This window comes from Dermacentor silvarum, chromosome 5, assembly GCF_013339745.2.
Source record: "Dermacentor silvarum isolate Dsil-2018 chromosome 5, BIME_Dsil_1.4, whole genome shotgun sequence".
Lineage (NCBI taxonomy): Eukaryota > Metazoa > Arthropoda > Arachnida > Ixodida > Ixodidae > Dermacentor > Dermacentor silvarum.
The window spans coordinates 57,446,431-57,461,900 of NC_051158.1; the positions used below are offsets into that span (position 1 = coordinate 57,446,431).

The 15,470-nt window shown below is 49.0% G+C and overlaps 1 long non-coding RNA gene across 1 annotated transcript in view; it reads right to left on the reverse strand.

Moving 5' to 3' along the window:
* Positions 1 to 15,470, reverse strand: part of LOC125945360 (uncharacterized) — a 69,928-nt gene that overhangs the window by 5,516 nt on the left and 48,942 nt on the right. Inside the window, exon 4 of the long non-coding RNA XR_007466847.1 lies at positions 3,378 to 3,505. This is a non-coding gene — a long non-coding RNA (uncharacterized LOC125945360). The remainder of the gene's footprint in view (positions 1 to 3,377; positions 3,506 to 15,470) is intronic.

A 15,470-nucleotide genomic window follows, 5' to 3' on the forward strand; every position in this document is an offset into this window, starting at 1 on the left:
CCAACTGCCTTCTCTCAAGTGTCATCCAAAAAGCGAAAGAAAAGGACTGGGACAATCCGGATAATCACCACAGATGGCTTCAGAGATTGGTCCCTACCATAAAATTTAGGTTACCACCAAAAACTCAACCCAGCTGTGCCAGTATTCTGCACAGACTAAGGTGGACGTCAGCGTTTATGTGCGGGTACATGCACCTCATGCGGCGCAACTAGTCTCCAGACTGTGAGCTGTGCAATGTGCTTTGACTGCCCTCAATACGTGAAAGAGCGTCAAAAATTGAGCAATGAGGTAATGCGCCTCGCGTCGGAGGACCTTATTTAAGGCCCTCTGCCAGACGTTCAATAGAGTTCTAAGGCCATCCAGGCGTTACTGGATATTTTAAAAAGTACGGGCCTGGATTGTAGGCTTTGTTATTACCAAGCCCCTTGCGATATGTTTTACATCCTCCTTCTATCGTTAGCGTCACCATCAGGTGCCACTTCCCTCTTTCTTTCTCTCTTCCCTTTCCCCCAACGCTGAAGATGAACAAGTTGAACGCGTCGTCCGCGATCCCATTGAGAACGTGGCCTATTTTGTCAACCTCTGCCATTTCCTCGTCGACTTTCAGGTAAAGAGCGAGCACGTGTTGTATGTACGAGACATACGATTCAGTGAAAGACAGAACTCGGGTAGCAAGCTCTTTTCTTGCAGCCAGCTGCCGACCGGTCGGATTTCCAAAGAGGTGGCTGAGCGTCTAATTGAAAGCATCCCAGCTAGATTTCTTGTCCTCGAGGGTCCGGAACACGAGGTGTTCCACCCAAATAGAATAGTACATTCACTACCATAATGGTAGGGTCCCAGCGGTTGTTTCGGCTAACACGCTTATACAGGCTGAACCAGTCGTCAACGTCGACATTATCTTGGCCGGAGAATATGCCAGGCTGGCGGGGAATGGTAACCATGATGTACGTTGTTGTCGGGGTCACATGAGTAGAAGCAGACGAGGTGTCGTCACCGGGAGCCATGTTGGAAAACAGGACGGTGCGGCCACTGCGGAGCTCCGTGGCGAGGACGGGGAACGGCACTTTTCACCAAAATGGTACGCGAGCGAAGTATTAAGCACTCGAGACTATTTATAAAGTATATTTACAGAAGATAACTGCAGCGCTGGCCAGTTCAGCCGATGGCTCGAGAGCAAGAAGCAGTTCGTCTTCTTCGTCGGGGCACGCGCGCGCATCGTCCACAAGATACACGCAATTTGGATGTATCACTATAGCCAATCGATAGCCAATCAACAGCTAATCGATCAGTAATCAATAAATTCAGAAAATGCTGGGGATGGCTTGGTAGTGCTTAGCCTCGCTAAAAAGCCAGGACTAGCTAGGTGTCGATCAGCTTCACTGTCTCTTTAGCATTGCCCCTACGGTGCAAGCTACGCTAATTTTTGTGGGTGTAAATAATTAAACAAGCTGCCTCACGCGGTCATGTAATGCTGTAGCCTGAAATCGTTTTGAAACGCGTTGCGACCGCTTGTTGGCGCGATATCTTGCGTACCGTCAAACCGGAACTAGGTTGCATGACACCGCTGTTTTGTTCTACAGGTGGTAAATAACGCGTGTACTTAAGCATTTGTATTGAACGGACGTTCGAATGGCGAATGAGCATAGTACTAGGCGTTGCTGTTCTGTAGGCAGCTTTGCGCGACGAAGCAGCATTGCTTGGAAACAAATAATTGTGCAGCAATAATAATAAAATTTGATTAGAAAGTCTTGATACTAAAGATAACGAGTCAATCAATGACGAATGAATACGACATTATTGTCACGAAGCTCCGATCACGTGAAGCACGCAAAGCCTCAGCCTGGCGTATAGTCGGGAACTACTTTAGAACGCAGGAGAGGCCCCACCCAGATGACCGAAGTGCCGCAGTCGATTGCGTCCACGACTAAAGAAATAGTCCCGTTGAGGCTACTCGGCCCAGTTCGAAGCGCGGGCTGCCATGTTCTCCATCGGTGGGGCCATCGGCTGGCCGGCTCATGACGTCAGTCTGGAGTGCGCGCCCATTGGTGGAGGCTCGTGTGCATCCGTCTTTGAGGGCAAAATGCCCCTGCCTTGTAAAGTTGTACCCGACTGTAGTTTTAAATGAGCTGCATTTCCACGGTTCCGTTGTTCTTTTGTTGCAGACGCAATTATTTAGTTGGTTGCGTTTTCCGCGCGTTCCTACCCACGAAAGCCCTCGTGTGCGTTCTAACTTCGCCTCGTTAAGGGCAAATAGAAAAGCGGCAACCTTTCACGTCTCGACACGCGAGATGGGCATTGCAATGGCGGCTTTGGCACCGAGAGCCCCATCAAAGAATGTCTCCATCCTCTACGGAGTGGCGGGCGAGGAGACCATCGAGGCGCCCTACTTGTAGGTGTCGCGATGGCCTTATTCACATTATTATACAGCCCATTTCTTTGTTTCCTGTGGACTGTATAACCACTGCCCTCTGTAATGCCTTTGACCACGAGGTTAAACTAAATAAATAACAAAATAACTAACAAATAAATCAATTACAATTCCTGTGGATGGCTTCAAAATGCTTTGCCTAGCACAGAAGCGCGATACTCTGCGTGTCCCTTACCGTACTGTTGCGCTGCGGCACGTTTCTACAGCGTCAGGCACGTCGCGTCTGGTGTTTCGACACGAAATTAATGCTGGAAAAAATTTTCCGTTTCTCTGCAAGGCCCAGCATGGTGGTTGAGGAACACGTCCTTTGCTGAAATCTGCACCGCATACCTAGTCATAATGCGCTATTTACCTGGCGGTTCTACAAAACATAATGTACCCAGATTCTCACAATGCGTGGTATCTGCATATATCTTACATACGACAACTGACAGGAACATTACAGATGAATTGTTATTTGTCATTCACAAGATGTGGTAGCTGTATGCAACTATTTTAGTGCGAAAAGTGTTTCTTTAAATTGGGAAATTTTAATACAGTATTGTGCGTCATGCCTGACATGTACAGTACATCGCATTCTAAAGACTGATTGTCCGCATCTGCAGTTTGTGTATTCATCCTTATCGACATGTGTTGAGCAACATTTACTTGATGCTTTTCTCCATGATGCTTCGTGTTTAATGCTGCGGCGAATGCTTTCCACCATTTCTAGTTTTTTTCCTTCTCCTTCCTTTCCTTCTTTTCTGAATTGTTAAATTATGTTATATTGAGCGCCGTGCCTGACATGTCAATCGCATTTCATTGTCCAGAGATTTTTTTCATTATTTTAGGCTGTAATATTTTGTTGTCTAAATTCACTGTTTCGCATTCTATGCTAGCCTGAATAAAGGCTAGCAATAGGCCATAAATAACTGAACAAATAAATAAAGTCAAATACAATATTTCTTACCTTTAAAACACTTTTACCGAGCTTGGTGAGTTCACCTTCAGTTCCTTGCACATCTGGACCTTTCTTATTGCCATTTGATTTATCGTGTGTTACGTATGGATATATCAATCGAACATCATTTGTAATGTCTGCATAAAAACTAGGGTTAGAAGCAATGTAAGCTAAAATATCTTGATATCTGTGACAGTCAAAATGGAAAGTAATCTTTATGGATATATATTTTTCTGCTGAAGAAAAACTAAAAAAAAATCACCAGCCCTTCCTTCCCCTGTCGAGAAAATGGGGGTAAGCGAAGCTTGTGGCAAGATGACGCTGTCGCAGGCATTCTGCTTCGTTTATTCTAAACTCAGGGTCGGTGGCTCTTCGCTGACGTTTGGACTCAACGTCGCGCTCCCGCAACTAAGGGACCGCGGCTCTTCGCTGATGTTTCCACTGAGCTTCGCAAGCCCTCACGTTAGAATCGGCAGGTCGACGACGAGCCCTTTCCCCAGCGAGGTCACGACGTCGTTGTTCAAACACAGCCTGTTCCTCAGTGGAACGCACCACGCGGGGCCTTCACATCCGGACGCCGAAACTGATCTCAGGCGAGGATAGCCCGGCGGAGCGCGCGCCAACCACCTTTTCTTCCCTTTCCCCCCCGCGACACATCACATGACCCTGATTGGTCGGGTTCCTTTCCTTCCTTCCTGCTATCTTTCTTTCTTGTCCCTGGCTCATAACCCGCATATCCAATGCGGGTATGCGTCACACGTGATTTTATTATCGTTAATCGTGACGTAACGGACGAGCATGTGATGTTATTGATGTCATGACCTATCAGTTATGTTAGTCATACATTCGTACCCTCCCATGCCAATTTTGGTATTTAGCTTATGAACGAGGCGCGACGTTTCGCCGGTTTTCGGCAGCCTTTTAGCGTAACATCACCACCACCACCGTCGACACTTGTGAGGCAATACAGGCTGCGCTAGAATATTTTGCGGCGTGTGCATGCCTGCTCAAACTCTCAGTGAGTTAGAGGGGGTCACATTTTTTCGTTGCTAAATGAGTGCTTTTTAGAGCGCAGTTTTTAGGCGCTCGTTCCTGTGGTGAGCGTCAGGGTTAACGAGCGAATGAGCACAGGGAAAGATGAAAGCGAACGTATAGAGCAGGGGGAAATGAAAAACGCGCGGAGGAAAGTGGAAGTGGAAGGTATGGCGTTAGCGTGAGAGGAAAAGTGTAGCGCGACGACAATGACCAGAGTAGTGCGCGTCGTCTGGGAGGTCTGGCTGGGGCGGCCGCTGTGAATCGGGCCAACGCGTTAGACTTCCTATATATGGAGCCATATGCGGGCGCTATATACAGTGACCATATACGTGACTATATAGGGCGTTATATACAGTGAGTTGCGCCACCACAGCTGTGGCCTCTCCTCCTTACACTCTCTCAGCACTCACGTGATGGCACAGCGGCGCATAGCAACAGTTGCGCCGCCACAGCTGTGGCCTCTCCGCCTTACGCTTACTCAGCAATCACGTGATGGCACAGCGGCGCGCGCGGCAACGCTCCTTCGTCAGACGTCTCGTTGCAGCAGTCGACGCCGTTTCACATGGCGCCATTTTCACACAGCGACACAGCGAATTTTGTCGCTCAGCGACCGCCGCGACGTCGCGGGCAATCCGCGATGGGGGTCGAACATGTTGGTATTTCCGTCGCTGAGTCGCAGCGAATGGCGCGATGTGGGCGGAGCAACGTGACGTTAAAGCAAGCGCGGTCGAAATAGGCGCTTTCCTTGTACTGGTGCTTGCACACTCAATGGTCGCATCTTCTGCAGAAGCATATACTCCTCCAGGAGAAGATTTGTGGCTTGGACATATTACTGCAACCACGGGGTACTAAACGAAACCACCCCACCGACGCCGCATTAGCCGCACGCTCATACTTGCGGTGTAGCGCAGCGTTTCACTCGCCACGGTTGCAGACTAAGCGATAGTTAAGTCTCAACGCGTTTACACATGAAAAAAAAAATACTGTACTCTATCTATTTTCAAATAATAACAATAAACTCCTATTATATGGCTAGTGTCCTCGTTGTTCTTATTTAGCTATGCAGGCTTGGATGCTTCCTGAGCAGGGGGCGACCTTCAGCGTCGCTGCGACGGAAACCCCGCTGTCGCAGACGCACGTGAAAGCTCTCAGCGAAAATCGCTCTGCGACGTGCGCGACAGAACGATTTTTTTCGCCCCAATTGCGCCATGTGAAACAGCCTTTAGTCGGATGGCTCCCAAGCTGCCCGGTGATGATTCCACAGCAAGCGGTTCGGAGAAGCGCCCCAAGAATGTGGATTCCCCGATACCAAACGCCAGAAGACGAATGAGCGAATGCGCATGCGGCGGTAGTCAGTCGAATGGGCACAGGCTTTCACCAACTCACTTTGGAATTTACAATGTCCTTCAATTTTTTTCAATGCCAGCCAGATGCGGCCGATCCAACCGTTCACCACCATTTCCGAGTGCCCTTTCCTACTCACCCGTGTCGGCTAGCGTTCGCGCCAGCTTTACGGTTAAGGGGGAAAGTGCCCTCCGGGTACAGTGTACTAGAATATTATTCTAGTTCACTATACTCTGGGTGGCGCCTCACGACGGAAGTCCGAGCAAGTAATCCTGCCAGACACGTCAAGCGTCTACCGCATCTTCTCCGGAACGGCAGCGGCACGCGCTCTGTGGCGCAGACGCACGCGTGACGCAAGCAGTCGTACCTAGAGTTACTCTATAGGCTACCTACGGGAGCATATATAGCCATATATATATCTACATATATCTACAATATATCTATATATCTACAATATACATGTATATATTGCTGAGAGCTAGTAGGGCGATACTAGTTCAGGTGCAACCAAACTAGGCAAGCCCAATAAGCTTCATCAAAGTCACTCCCTCACCAGAACAGTAATTAGACTCCCTGGTGCAGTATTCGGCCACTACCGCCCTGAAGACTCAGATAATTAACCCATGGCCCTCAGTCCCCAGTGGCTGCGGAGCACCTGACCAAGGTGGTGGTCAGACCTGCGACGTGGCAGAGGGTGCTAAGAATCTCTGGGTCCGGACAGGCCGCCAATGGAAACTGAACCAGGCAACCTTCAACACGCGCACCCTCTCGAGTGAGGCTAGCTTAGCAGGACTATTTCAGGAATTATCACGCATTACCTGGGATATTATTAGCCTTAGTGAGATTATAAGAACTGGTGAGGCTTACAAAGTGCTGACTAACGGCCACGTCCTCTGCTACAGAGGTCTTCCAGATAAGAGAGAATCCGGGATACGATTTCTAGTCCATAAGAACATAGCGGGCAACATTGATAAATTCTACAGCATTAATGAGAGCGTAGCAGTCGTTGTAATAAAGCTGAATAGGAGGTACAAAATGAAGGTAGTACAAGCCTACGCCCCAACCTCCAGTCACGATGATGAAGAAATAGAACAGTTTTATGAACATGTTAAATTAGCAGTGAGAAAGGTACAAACTCAGTATACAGTAGTCATGGGTGACTTCAATGCAAAAGTGGGGAAAAAGCAGGTTGGTGAGTAAGCAATTGGCAACTATGGCATCGATTCTAGGAATGCAAGAGGAGAAATGTTGGTAGAATTCGCGGAAAGGAATAGGCTCCGAATAAAGAATACATTATTCAGGAAACGAAGCAACAGGAAGTAGACCTGGAAAAGCCCTAATGGAGAAACAGGGAATGAAAAAGATTTCATACTCTCTGCCGATCCAAGCATAGTGCAGAATGTAGAAGTGTTAGGTAAGGTAAAGTGCAGTGAGCATAGGTTAGTAAGGTCGAGGTTTTTTCTCAATTTGAAGAGAGAAAGAGTGAAATTATCCAAGAGGAAACAGGCCAACCTAGACGCTGTAAGGGTAAAAGCAGACCAATTTAGGCTGCTGCTCGCAAACAAATATGCAGCTTTAGAACAGGAAGATGAAGTTACATATAGGTAATTAAGGAAACCGTAACTAGGCTGATCTCAGAATCAGCAGTTCAAGTGAGAGGTAAGGCACCAAGGCAATCAGTAGGTAAGCTCTCCCAAGAAACAAAGGACCTAATAAAGAAACGACAAAACATGAAAGTGTCCAACTCAAGAGATCAGACAGATTTCGCTGAACTGTCAAAACTGATCAACAAGAAGAAAGTAAGGGATAATCGAAATTATAACGTGGGAAAGATTGAGGAAGCCGTAAAACATAGACGCAGCATGAAATCATTAAGAAGAAAGCTTGGGATAGGACAAGGCAATATGTATGCACTGAAAGATAAGCATGGTAATATTATTAGCAATTTCGATGACATAGTAAAAGCAGCGGAAGAATTCTATACTGACCTGTACAGTGTCCAAAACACCGAAGCTACTTTCATTCGGAATAGTGATGAACCGGATACAGAGGCTCCTTCTATAACTAGCGATGAAGTTAGAAGAGCCTTGAAAGAGATGACCAGGGGAAAAGCTGCTCGAGAAGATGAAATAACAGTAGATTTAATCAAACATGGAGGAAATAGCATGCTTGAAAAGTTTGCGGCCCTTTATACGCAATGCCTCACAACTTCAAGTGTACCAGAGAGTTGGAAGAACGCCAACATTATACTTATCCATAAGAAGGGAGACGTTAAAAAATTGAAGAATTACAGACCCATGAGCTTGCTTTCAGTATTGTATAAAATATTCACCAAGATAATTTCCACTAGAATCAGGGCAACACTTGACTGGCTTCAGGAAGGGATATTCTACGATGGATCATATCCATGTCATCAATCAGGCAATCGAGAAATCTGCGGAGTACAATCAACCTATTTATATGGCTTTCATAGATTATGAAAAGGCATTTGATTCATAAGAGATACCAGCAGTCATAGAGGCATTGTGTAATCGAGGAGTACAGGAGGCATACGTAAATATCTTAGCAAATATCTACAAGGATTCCACAGCTACCTTGGTTCTCCACAGGGAAAGTAGAAAGTTACCCATCAAGAAAGGGGTCAGGCAAGGAGACACAATCTCTCCAATGCTATCCACTGCATGCTTAGAAGTATTCAAGCTCTTAGACTGGGAAGGCTTAGGAGTGAGAATCAACGACGGTTATTTCAGCAACCTTCGTTTTCCAGATGACAATGTCCTATTCACCAACAATGGGAATGAATTACAGCAAATCATTGAGGACCTTAACCGAACAAGTGTAAGAGTGGGGTTGAAGAATATTATGCAGAAGACAAACATAATGTTCCATAGCCAGGGAACAAGAATTCGGGATCGCCAGTCAGCCTCTAGAGTCTGTGAAGGAGTACGTTTATCTAGATCAATTACTCACAAGGGGACCATGGATCATGAGGAGGAAATTTACGGAAGAATAAAATTGGGTTGGAGTGCATATGGCAGGCATTGCCAAATCCTGACTGGGAGATTATCACTGTCGTTGAAAAGGAAAGTGTGCAATCAGTGCATTCTACCGGTACTAACATATGGGGCAGAAACTTGAAGGTTAACAAAGAAGCTCGAGAACAAGTTAAGGACCGCACAAAGAGCGATGGACCGAAAAATCTTAGGAGTAACGGTAAGAGACAGGAAGAGAGTGGTGTGGATCAGAGAACAAACGGGGATAACCGATATTCTAGTTGACATTAAGCGGGAGAAATGGAGCTGGGCAGGCCATGTAATGCGCAGGATGGATAAACCGGTGGACCATTAGAATTACAGACTGGCTACCAAGAGAAGCGAAACGCAGTCGAGGACTTCCGAAAACTAGATGGGGTGATGAAGTTAGGAAATTTGCAGGCGCAAGTAGGAATACGCTTGCGCGAGATAGGGGTAATTGGAGAACGCAGGGAGAGGCCTTCGTCCTACAGTGGACATAAATATAGGCTGTTGATGATGATGATGATAGAGGTGCATATAGCTATATATATATATATATATATATATATATATATATATATATATATATGTGTGTGTCATGATATGGACGGAAGCGCGCGAAAAACAAAAAGTTGGAGGGGCTTAGCTCGGCTATGCCAGGATATACGTAGCGTTAGCAAAGGTTCAGCTGATTATTCTTAGCTTTCCTGGTTGTCTCCTACGCTCAACCGCTAATTGCCAGGCAACTACTTCGGGATCCGATGAGTCAAGCTTCTCCGTTCTTCTGCGCTGTTGAGCAGCATTTGCGCTCTCCTTCTCCATGGCTATACCACACTGGCAAACGCCAGTCAGAAGCGCAGCGGCTCCAGCGCAGTGTCAGACGGCGACTGCACAGCGAGCGCGCTCCGGCGCCAGTGCGTCTACCACGGCTACGACGTCACTCCTCTGGAATGCGCAGACCGGCGGCGGTGAGTCGCACGCGGCGGCGGCGGAGTGCGCGAGAGGTGCCGGCTCCGGTGGCTCCGGTGCGCAAGCCGTGTGACATCACTGATCCTTGCGCATGCGCAGCACGGCTCTTGATGTGCCGCGCGAAACGGGCTTGGCTAGGCCAGTGTAGCTAACGCTACAAAAAGACATTGCCGTGTTCGCCGTGTGGGGGCGATGACGAAGTGGTGTGATCGTGTGGCGCGTGGCGCGTGGTGCGTGCGAGTGTTCTGAGCTGCTCGGCGTTGAAGGCCAGCCGGTTCTCGCTGGACGCCCGGTTCAGAGAACCCAGATCGCCCACTGCGCCGTCCTCCGACGCAAAGGACCTGTGTTTCTGCTGGGCAACCGGTCCATGGAGCCAGGCGAACGGGACAACTCGTTCTCGGATGCCAGTGACCTGCGTTCCTGCTGGGCAACCGGTCCAGGGAGCCAGGTGAGCGGGGCAATCGCGGTCCAGAGAGCCAGGCGAGCGGGGCAACCATTCGAGAGAGCCAGGCAAGCGAGGCAACCGGTCCAGGGAGCCTCAAGGGCCTGTGTTCCTGCTGGACAACCGGTCCAGGAAGCCAGGCGAGGTGGTCGCTTTCCCGGGCCACTGCCACGACCAGCCTGCTGCCGGAGGCGAGAGCGGTAGCGAGAGCTGTTGCACGGCTACCATGGCTGTGTCTGCTACCGTCGCTGCTGCAGCTGCAGATCCCATGATACCGTGGGTAGGCCCATGGTGACGTTGTCCAGCCGTCAGCCGACCCTTCGGGACCGACATCGGCCTCTACGCGTCAACAGACTTCACAGAAAGGGAACGCACGGCGAGAGACTTTATACTATATGACAGGACACTCTATAGTAGCAGCTTCGGGACTGCATGCGGTAGCATAACTTAATTACATGTCCATCGTGAAGTCTGTACGTCTTTGTGCTGTTATTATATATTCTGTGTTTGTGTGCACTCGAGTGGTCGATTGCGTTCCTTGGTGAGTGGTCCTGGGCCCAAACCTCATTACATTTTCATCACAATCTAACATCACTACACCATCATTTCATCACAATATATATATATATATATATATATATATATATATATATATATATATATATATAGCGATCTATATGCTCCCTACGGGAGCATATAGATGGCTCCCTGCGGGAGCCATTTATAGTAACTCTAGGCGTACCCTTTGGTTAGAGTCATATCGCGGCAACTCAATGATCTAAGGGGCACCGACGGCTCCCATTGCGGAGCGAGGGATTGCAGTGGAATTGAGAAAATAGAGGAGGCGCTGGTTTGGTATGTCACAGCAGCGGACGTGTCGACAAGGTGATTTGTCTTCATTAGGGCTGCATGTCGAAACTTGCCTCCTGAGTCATCTGTTGTTGTACTAGAGTTCTTCAGTTTCACGGAGCTTCCACTTAACCTCTGTCTTGTTTAGTTATCTATTGTTATGAACGTACTGCGCCTTGTGAACGTGCTGCTGCCCATAGCCGCAAAAGCTTCCCCGGTGATGCTTCACCGACGAGCTGTGGGCGTGTTGGAACACGCAGTCCCTGTGCAGTGCCCTCTCCCTTGCTGGCACCCCTCTCACGCCCGGACATCCAGAGCTGCAACCTCGTCCTCCTCCGGTGGATATAAAAGGCCGGCACCTTTGGCGTTCTGCACCTTTTCGTCATTCTGCTTTGTCCTCGTTAAGAAGCAAACATATTCTTATTATCTATCACTTGCCTGGTCACTGTCAGGATATCCTTCAGCCCATACCTTTGGCCCTCGTGTCATGCTAGCCGTGAGAGATACAAGGCTCTGAACGAGCGTGGCCCGTGTACCTCGCAAGGAAGCCTGTGACTGCAGCTACGTGAGCATGGGACGTTTCCTGTTTGAGATTTGCCAGGTTTTTCAGACTAACGTTAAAGCTTGAAGCTGGCAGGTTGTCTTTATCAAAAACAAGCCTTTTGCATTATCGCACTTGCTGAGAAGTGAAAAAGAATAGATAGGGGAAGGGTTCAGTGTCTGAGCTGGTCATGGATCACAATTCTCTGCACAAGCCTGAATTGTTATTTCTATGTTCAGAACTGTGGGTGGAAGTGGCGAATGACATACGCAAGCCGCTACTATGATTAATTAAGTTTGATAGAAACTCTAGTCTATTTTTCTTTCTTCGAATTTGTAATAGTTCAATGCCGTTTGCGGTTAGTAATGCAGTGGGGAGTCAGTAGTCCTAAATTTATTGTAAATAAATCGGACCGCTTTTCTTTGAATTCTTTCAAGGTTCTTAATGTTAATTTTTGTGTGAGGGTCCCAAACTATAGAAGCGTACTCAAGTTTTGGCCTAATTAAGGAAAAGTAAGAGAGTAGTTTAACACTAGGTGGGGCAGTTTTTAGTTTGTGGCGTAGAAGGCATAGTTTCCGGAAAGCAGCAGAGCAGATGTTATTTATGTGTAAGTTCCACGATAAGTTACTGGTTATTGTTAGACCTAAGTATTTATAGCAGGCTACTTTCTGTAAAGGTGCTGCAGCCAAATTGTAAGTGTAGTCTAGGGGGGCTTTTCTGCGCGTTATGGGGAGATAGACACATTTAGTTGCATTAAGAAGCATCCCCCATTGCTGGGGGATGCTTCTAATCATCCAGGCTTCACTTGCCTTAAAAGGCGATGAAAGCGATCTCATTGAATGTTGGGAAATTATCAAAGAGCGCGAGGCAAACCAAGAATGATGATGAATAAACTTTTATTGGGCCCAAAATATATTGGTGGTGCCCACAGGCACCAGACGGGGTGGTTCCCTAGTTACGGGACCCATATGTTCCCGGCAGCTCCTGGCCCCTGTCCGTCAGTGCGGGCTGAATCGGTAGGGCAGGCCTGGATAACAAGGTCTCCCATCGCTCAAGGGGTTGGGTATTGGGGGTGTTGGCAGGAAGGGGAGGCATTTTGAGGGAGATTGGCCGCATGTTATCTATCGTGAGGGCCTTTCCGGGCTTTGGAATGAAGCGGACCTCAGCGTCCTTCCATTCCTTCGGCAACCACGAGTTCTCCCAGGCTTCGTTGATGTGCTCTAGGAAGCCGCGGGCCGCTGCATCGCTCATGTTACCGAGTAGTTTGTAAGTTATGGCGTCCCTGCTGGGTGCACTTCTCTTGTTACTTTCATCGATCGCTGTCCACAGTTCCGTCATGGTAAAAGGCCGGTCCAGCTCTTTGTTGTCGGGTCCTTCGTACCTATCGGGCACCGGTTACTGGCCCTTCTCTGTCTTTGGTACTTCGCCTTCAGGTCTTCCAGGAGCCTGCGGCCGTCTCCCTTGTACGTGTTCAATACTTTGGTAAGGTTGCGATTGGTCGCAGTATTGCTACTCAGCGGGTCGATCAGATGCCTCAAGAGACACCACGTCTTCCACGTCGAGAGCTTGCCCTGCAGGCCATCGCAGGTCTTCAGCCAATTTTCCCTGCATTGTTTGGCCGCGTGCTCGGCGATCTGTTTGTTCAAGACTGCTATGCGCTTGGCCAGCTTTCTATTGTGTCTCTGACGTTTCCACGGCCGCGTTAGTGAGTGCCGGGCCGCCCACATGTGGGTCAGTCTGGAGTCCACGTACGGTGTCTGCGACGTCGTTGCGATTTTTTCGGTAAATTTTTGGAGGGCCTTCATCTGGTCCCGCGCCCATTCGGTGTAGGTCTGTTTTCTTTCAGCTTGTCCCAATTCTTCCTCGGACGCCTCCTCTTGTTCTAGGGTAAACTTTCTCATCTTGTCCCAATCCGTGATCCGCGCCGTCCCCAGCACAACCCGATATCGGGAGCCTCGAATCGTGATGCCAATGGTTGTGTACTGCTACTCCTGCTTTAAACAGGGACACATGAAGTCATTGTGCCGCTTTCCACCTATGGACGACAACATGCAGCCTGACCCATCAGAATCCTTTCGTTGCGGCCTATTCCAAACAAATGATCATGACATCACTTCCCCGACATGCCCTACGAAGTAGAAAGCTACTAAGAAAGCTCGACAACGCCGCTCTCGGCAGCAACCAAGCACCTCTCACGGTCCATCGACGAAACAAGTCGCTGTGTACAACCGTTACGCCATTCTAGCATCGCTGGAAGGAGACGCTAGCCAGGTGACAACAGCAAGTACAGCGACAATTGATGCGGCCAACCCTACATATAGCGCAGCCGTTAACGCGTCCATTTCGCGACCACAACGGCAACGGGCGTCACAATCGATAGAAGAGATGCCGCCTCCCTTGGCGAATGAAGAATTCCAGATCGACGCTCGCCTCGCCACTTTCGAAATGGAAATCTAGCGTCTTAAGGAACGCCGTACACTGCTCCAGCGTCGTCATGACGGAGCGCGGGCATCACAATCGACGTCGACGTCCATTCCTGCTCACGTGGTTAACCCAGCATCTCTTTCACCCCAAAAACTCTTGCGCTTCGTTGCGAAGCAGCTCCACCATCTCACCTCGGTTCTAGTGGCCAACCTCAACCTGTGATGGCTGCTACGTCTTCAAGTGCGCCAGAAGGCATTTTACAGTGGAACTGCCGCGGCATCGCCGGGATATGGGAGCGTCTCAGATATGGGAAACTGCGTGTTTGGGCTCTACTGCTTCAGGAAACTAATGCCCTGCCACCCATTTCAGGATTTGTGGCATACCCATCGCCTTCAATGCTGGACCGGAGGAGTGCTACGCCTGCACTTTATGGCAAGAAGTCGTGGTCGTTTTGGTTCGTCTCCAACGCACAGCGTTATCATCGTTTCATACTATGCACGCCCCTACAGTGGTCGTGCGACTCGGTTGTGCCTCGGCTGGTTGGTGCAACTACGACAGAAACATGCTGGTTGCCCCATTATGGTAGCAGGGGATTTTAACGCGCCCCACACCACATGGCGTTACGCCATTTCCCGTGCGCGTGGTACGTGTGTGCTGGACACATTTGTGGACGCCCGATTCACGCTGCCTAATAATAGACAGTTTTAGCAGAGCGTTGCTTACGCTCCGCTCCGCTAACGTTTCACGCACCCCGCTGGCTGCATGAACTGCGTTGATTTGGCTTGTTAACACGAAAGTGTTTTATGCCGGGGTCCACCAAGACTTCACTGACGTATTTCCGTCACGGAAATACGTCATACGGAAATACGGAATGACGTTCTTACAATGTACACGAACATAATACAAAGAAAGAAACCAGAAGAAAAAGTTCCACAAACATGCAAAATTTGGAAATCGAACCCACGACCTCTCGGTCCGCGACGATAGATCGCCGAGCGTTTAACCCATTGCGCCACAAACGCATTTGCAGAGAGCTACACAGACGCGCCTTATATATCTAACACTCCTCCGTGTACCCGCGCTCTTGCTCGGGGCGGTGCCGCCGCCTACGAGCAGAAAAGAGAAGTACTGCATTATGACACTAACGCGCACCGACAGTGAACGCTTCGGTGGTCTCAGCACTACGACGCCTCGATGCCAGCATTCGAAGGGACGCTGGCATCAAGAAGCACTACCAACGCCACCTAGGTGGCGGCGTTCACCGTACTCAGCACAGCGGAGCGTGGCCTCCGCAATTAGCTCTGAAAATGTTTCTGAAGTTGATCGCGGAGGCTGCAATTACGACGCGCTGTACGCGCTGATTTGACTCGGTGACGATTCAGTTACGTGCCTTGTCTTGCGCGTTGTATTAGTGTGTCAGTTACGTGCTTCGTCTTTCGCGTTGTGCTAGCGTGTGCAGCGTAGTGCAGCTTCCATATGCACGA